This window comes from Atractosteus spatula, unplaced genomic scaffold, assembly GCF_055471065.1.
Source record: "Atractosteus spatula isolate fAtrSpa1 unplaced genomic scaffold, fAtrSpa1.hap1 Scaffold_29, whole genome shotgun sequence".
Lineage (NCBI taxonomy): Eukaryota > Metazoa > Chordata > Actinopteri > Semionotiformes > Lepisosteidae > Atractosteus > Atractosteus spatula.
In genome coordinates this window covers 308,760-315,535 of record NW_028296856.1, presented here as the reverse complement: position 1 = coordinate 315,535, position 6,776 = coordinate 308,760, and the positions used below count along the sequence as shown (strand labels likewise).

Below are 6,776 nucleotides of genomic sequence, written 5' to 3'. Positions count from 1 at the left end.
ACTAGCAAAGTTTGTGCACAGGAGAAAAGATGACTGTGGGTCCCAGCAAGTCAGGAAGAGGACCAGTTCATTCCTGATGAAGCGCTAGTTCTGAATAGTGATTCAGCTGTCCACAGTTCCGACCTGTTCACAAGGCTTGCTGCTGGTGCTTACCTAAGGTGGATCCTCTGGTTACTCTCTGGCAACCTCCGCTCTAGATTCTTAGAACAAAGGAAAGTTCTGGCACTCGGACACACTGGCCGTTCCGTGGTTGTCCGGGCTGAGTCTTAGGATGGTCAGGAGGCGCGCTGCGAGAATGTCCTGCCCTTGGGAGCCTATTGCTCCTGGGCCGTCCTGCCCTGGAATTCTCCTTTGAATTCCCTTTAGAAAAGTCCAGGAAATAGTCTCTCAGGCCCTCTGTGTTGCCTGTTTTTACCTGGAGGAACTTCAGCTCGTTCATTGGCTGAAAGTTCCATGGGCATCAGAGTCCCACGTGGGTTACTCGGCCCTACCAGTCCCTGATTGGTTGATCAAGGTGAGATGTGAGTCACTTACTCCTGACACTTAGGAATGCAGTCCAGATGTCCATCTGGCACACCCTAGACAGATAGGCGCCAATGGATGACCATTGATCATGATAGCTAGGCTTAGCTAAGTGCATCCCCATTTGGGAGCTGTCCCTTATCAAAAGAAAACATCTTTAAATCAGCCTGCATGAATAGTTTCTCTGTGGCTGCACCACAGAGATGAACAGAGAGATGGGGCCTCATTAGAAAAAGCACAGCAACACTTAATTCTGTCTTATTAACAACCAGTGCCGCTACAAGTGAAAGGCTGAAGTGAAATAGAGCGGGGACGAAGGCAGTGAAGAGAGAGAACGTGGGAAGAAGAGAAAACCGCAAGGGAAAAAAAGCAGCGTCGTAAAAGAGGTGACGGAGTTGTCCTCTCTATAAGAAGGGTGCCAGCGAGCCTTGCTCATGCTTACGGCCACACCCCCTTGAGCACGTCTGATCTTGGAAGCTTAACAAGGATGGGCCTGGTTAGTACTTGGATGGGAGACTGCCTGGGAATACCAGGTGCTGTAATCTTTTAAGCGCAGGAGGCGCCCTATCCCCGCTCGCTCGCTCATTCCCCTGTTCACACGTGCAGTGCGGCTTGTCCGTCTGTTTATTTGTCAGCTTTGGCGAGACACGGGTGCTTGTGTATTAGCGTGAGCGTTTTTTATTCTGATCATGAACAGTTTTACAAGTCCGCAAAGGATCGAGGAAAGGTTTATCGCCAGCTGAAAAGAGACACAGCGCTTCGGCTGTGGAGACTTGTTCGGCTGGCGTTCAGGGAGTCGCGTTTTTCAGAATTGTATTGAGATCGTTTTCCACAGAGCTCAGATGTCAAAGCACAGCAGCAGCTCTCCACAGCGATGCTCTATAGCGCCCTTTCTCCCGCAGCTCCGTCCTCATTAGAAGGAAGCAAGAGTGAAAGGCTGAAGTGAAATAGAGCGGGGACGAAGGCAGTGAAGAGAGAGAACGTGGGAAGAAGAGAAAAACGCAAGGGAAAAAAAGCAGCGTCGTAAAAGAGGTGACGGAGCTGTCCTCTCTATAAGAAGGGTGCCAGCGAGCCTTGCTCTTGCTTATGGCCACACCCCCCTTGAGCACGCCTGATCTTGTCTGATCTGGGAAGCTAAACAGGGATGGGCCTGGTTAGTACTTGGATGGGAGACTGCCTGGGAATACCAGGTGCTGTAAGCTTTTAAGCGCAGGAGGCGCCCTATCCCCACTCGCTCGCTCATTCCCCTGTTCACACGTGCAGTGCGGCTTGTCCGTCTGTTTATTTGTCAGCTTTGGCGAGACACAGGTGCTTGTGTATTAGCATGAGCGTTTTTTATTCTCATCATGAACCTTATATACTGTATCTCTACATCCCATAACCTTTAACGGCAGGTGCCTGGGTGTGGACATGTTGTGATGTAATATTTAATTTAACAAGTCTGTTATATTGTTAAAATCTATAAGCGTTATAAATATCAATTTTTGCTCGTGCTTATAATTTATCACTGCTAAATGTGTCTTATTCAATTATTTAAACACTTTTATGACCTATCCACTAAAATATAAAGACCTGTCCTACAACGCTCTTCTCAAAAGATAAAATAAGTTTTACATTTTTTGATTCAATGTAATTTATTTTCTAGAGAAACACACATCATTTGAGGCTTGGGTTGCATGTTAATATTTTTAAGGTTTAAAGACTTTACGTTCACGGTACGTGGAAAATCATTTCAAACTTTTGAAAAGTTGTTGAGAATTTGTCATTGAAATAAGCTTACATATTTTAATTCAACGTGATTACTTTTCACTCTCGATAAAACACGTGTGATTTTGGGGCGGGGGGATATGGTGGGGCGTTCTAAAACATCACAACCATTTGAAAAATGTCTTGAGCTATGTAGGCATGGTTACAAATTTGGAGTTTATGCTTAAATTAGCCGACTTGCCGGTTTTGAAGTGTGACACCTGAGCTGTCAGGCCCCGATATTGACTGCTGCGAAGATGGCTTCTTTGAGTAGTGAATCATCGGATTCCTCTGCTATGCAAACTGAAGAAGTAGGTTGCTAAAATATTTTTTCTGATAGTGGAATTGTCGTTTCAATCTGCGTTTAGCGTATTTCGTTTTCAACACTTTGTCTTCTTTTTAGCAAAAGCTGACCCAGCACTCAGTGGTGTGTGACAGTGGCTGTCATGTGAACTCTGATGGTGATTCAGGTGTTGGGGGTCTGTCAACGACTGATGAAGAGTTGCTACAAATGGTAAATATTAAACCACAACAAGTTCGAAGCAAACGAAGAACTCTAACACAAAAGAGGCATTACAATTTAAATATTTTAGGTAAAAAGCATGCCTATTTATTTTGTTAAGCCTTCCTTTTCTTTTTTCCTTTAATAGAATAACGAAGAGGTCGACGCATCAATCTTCAAACTACCATCAAGCTTGAATGTTTCGTGTCTGTTCATGTGTGTTCGCCAAAATGTGATTAATGATGATGTTCAACCTAGTTTAGCTAACGATGGCTCTAATGAGCCCGATGCTATGGATCAGATTGTAAAGTCGGTGGTATGTTGCACCTTCAACCATTGTTTAAAGGGGGTTGTGGTTGATGAATGCGCGGCCTGTTTGATTAATCATCCAGGTCAAAGGGGTCACACATGCCTGGTTGTCGGGTGCGCGGATGGGTACTGTGGTGTCTCCGGGGGAAAGTTTATGTAAATGAAAGTAGTACTCACACCACACTTTTCTTTCCTGAGTTTCGTGGCGTTTCTTCCTCCAACTATCTTCCAAATACAGTCCGTAATCTGTTCCCTTAATCCTGATCCGATCCGAGTTCCAAAAGTACGTAATAAAGCCAATCCGCGATGTATCCTTATCCAGTGTCCGTAATCCAAAAACCATAAACCTTTTCTCCTTTCAGTAGTCCGTTATTCTTTAGCCCGATCTTTAACATACACCTCTTTCCTCTCTTTTCCTCCAAACCGCATTCACCTTATCGGCTTCCGCCCTGTTCACTGCCTCCAGGGCACTTATATTTCGGTTCCTGATGCGGCTCAGCTGTGTCTCATTGTTTCTCAGGGTAGACCCTTTCCATTTACCGGTCAGCTGATTCTTTTTGGCAGCCATTTTGCTAAGGTCCATATCTAGTATTTTAAGTAGGTCATTCTGAAAATACCTGTTATGAATGACCCTTCCCCTGGTCATGTTACAGTACAAAGATGTGTTGTTTGCCGCATTAGAAATTTATAAGCGTCTCAGTTTAGCCCGAATTTTATCGGCTGTTCTGTACATCGCCAGTGGCCTGGGTGCCTATACTTTTACAGATGATACTGAGCGGAGTATAAAGCACTTGCTGAGAAAAATAATTGACGACCGCTCGCCATATGAGTATGTACGCTCCTTACTTGTAAAGGTAGATGGAAAAATACTACACGTGACTTTTGGTGCGTTGCAAAACTTATTTTATACTTATTTATACATATTTTTACAGAAAAGAAAAAAGATCTATGTAAAACCAGGGCTGTGAAATACTCGCAATGTGAATAGAGCTTTCACTCTGTTTTATAGACACAGGTGTGCCATCGTGAGAAGAATGAAAAATTTCGAATGTATACGTAAGAATTCTTACAAAAAGTGCTTTACACTCTTCTTTCTGCAAAGCTTGAAATGAAAATCAATTAACTGAATACTAATGTCCTTGAATTTGTTAGAGATAGATGTGCATGTAAAGAACATGAGTGAAATTACTGCGATTCTGATGTTTTCAGATCAGAAACTGAAGCCTGGCGGATTCAGCGGTGTGTATTCCAAAATACAACGTATTTTACATAGAACCTGTGGTAACACCGTCCCTCTGATCACTCAGGCTAATTTATTTTCTCTGTTAGGGTCGCCCAGTTCGGTGTTCACGGCTATAGAAATGGCAAGAGAAAGGGCGTTATGAATGCTTTTTCAGATGCTGCTGAGTTTCTGAACAATGTTGGGGCGATAGCTACAACTAATTTTCTGCACCAACATTTAATTGGCGATTGCAAGCAGTAGTCTGTAATGTGTGTGAAAAGTTTAAAAGTGTATACTGGGATGTTTCTGTAATTTAAAACCTACTGATGAAATAAAGTGGTTCACATTTCACATGCTATTTGTCCTGCGAGTTCTTTCTGTGACACTTTACTCAGTCAGTCAGTGTGTGTGTGTGTGTGTGTGTGTGTGTGTGTGTGTGTGTGTGCTCACATCCCGGAAACGCGCGGCCCTCACCAGACTTCCCACACCGCCGATTCCCTAGGGTTATAATAGATTGCATTCAAACCTGCAGCAGACATTATCACCTTCCATCCCTCATCGCTAATACGCGCTTTCACACACTTATTTATAAATCGAAGGGGATGCGGTGGTGGGCATTTGGACCCTGAGGCCTGGGGCTGCTCAGGGTGGAAGGCGGGACAACAACACTCATTATGACACACCATTGGCTCTGGAGGGGGCGGGACATCCACCCATAACATTGCACCATTGGCCGATAAGGGGGCAGGACATCTGCCCATGGCGGCCTCCCATTGGCTGAAAAAGGGGGCGTGGTACCTGTCAAAATGTTTGATGAAAGGTGTCGCTTTATTCTACTCCCGGGCCAAAAACAGCCCTCGGATCATCAACTCAATCAGGAACTCCCAGTCTCACAACTGCATTCCCTCGGTGCTTCCCTACCACCCTAACCCAATTTCTATCCCCAGGACCATCATTAACAATGACTACATTTTACAGGACGATCCCTCCATTGGTACTCTTTTTTCCGACCACCCAATCATCTCTTATCGCTGACCACCACATAAGCTTCTTGTTCACAGCTCCCTCGCACTCAGCACCTTCCCCTGCAATAGCACTCGCTGCATCACTTGCAAATACATATCTACCGACATTCAGGGCATCACAGGACAATTCCGGATAACCCTGACAACATCCTCTATCTCATTTACTGTATCTCTTGCAAAAAATGCCCAGCTATCTACATTTGGGAAACCGAAAGGAGACCAGGAGAACACTTCAGAGAACATATTAGGGCTGGGAAGGTTAAAGATTTCTCCAAGCCCATAGTTTTTCTTTTCACCTCAAATAGCCAGGATCTCTCAATGACTGATTTATTTTAAAATAATCTTCTCTATTCTCTTGCAGGTTTTGACTTCACACCTTTCTTCACCTCTCTCCATTTAGCACTTCCTGAGTGGCCTCTCTGCTGCTCCTGCCTCCTCCCCTCTCCCAGCTTTTGTTCTTCTGTGCCATTTAATCTTTGTAATCTGCCCTGTCTTTCTCACACCTGAAGAAGGCTTCACAGCCGAAACATTGAGTTTTCTCTCTTCTCTTTTCAGTATGGAATAAACCTATTACTTGTTCCTTTGCAGACTACACATGCTGACATAGTGTAGTTCAGGTGGGTAGCTGCTTCAATATACATTTGTAAATTTCACCTCTGACGGCCACGACCACTCTAATCTCTCCGTCTGTGTTCTCAAAGACGGTTTTCCAAACTCATACATCAGAAAGACCACCGAAACTAAAATTATTCTGCAGCTAGGATCACACCTTCTCCCTTCCCTTAACGACAGACAACTGTTCTTTTAAACTTTCTCCATTCATTGGAAGTTTCATTTCACACCTCTCTGCACCCATTCTGACTTCACACCTCTTGATTGGCCTCTCTTTCTGTCCCCTGCTCCCGCCTCTCACTCCTCCTCCCTCCCAACCTTTGTTCTCCCGCTACTTTACCTTTGCCTACTGCCCTGTCTCTCTCACACCTGAAGAAGGCTCCACGGCCGAAACGTTGTGTTCTCTTTCTTCTTTTTTTCAGCATGGAATAAACCTATTACTTGTTCCTTTACATTTGTAAATGTCAATTTAAAACTGTAAAAATAGTAGGATTGTAACTCCACTTTAAAACGTGGGAAGAAATAGACACATGGCAGGCTACACCCTGGAAAGGACACCAGTCCATCCCAGGGCAAAGATATAAAAAATAAACATATAGGCAGCACATATCAAGCCTTACAAGAAATCATTAACAGCCTCAACACACACCACCGGTCCATTAAACTCAAATACACCAAGCATGGTAGCCTGATAGACTTCCTAGACACCACCACATACAAGGTTTCTTCCTTCAACAACACAGACAAACTGGACATCAAGGTATTTTTTAAAGACACATTCACACGGCTTACTGCACAAGGATAGCTTCCACCCAAAACATACTTTAAAAGGACTGGT

At 44.2% G+C, this 6,776-nt stretch overlaps 1 pseudogene; it reads left to right on the top strand.

The window, feature by feature from the left end:
• Positions 1-1,604: 1,604 nt before the first annotated feature.
• On the top strand, positions 1,605-1,724 carry LOC148807607 (5S ribosomal RNA; annotated as a pseudogene).
• The last annotated feature ends 5,052 nt before the right edge of the window (positions 1,725-6,776 follow it).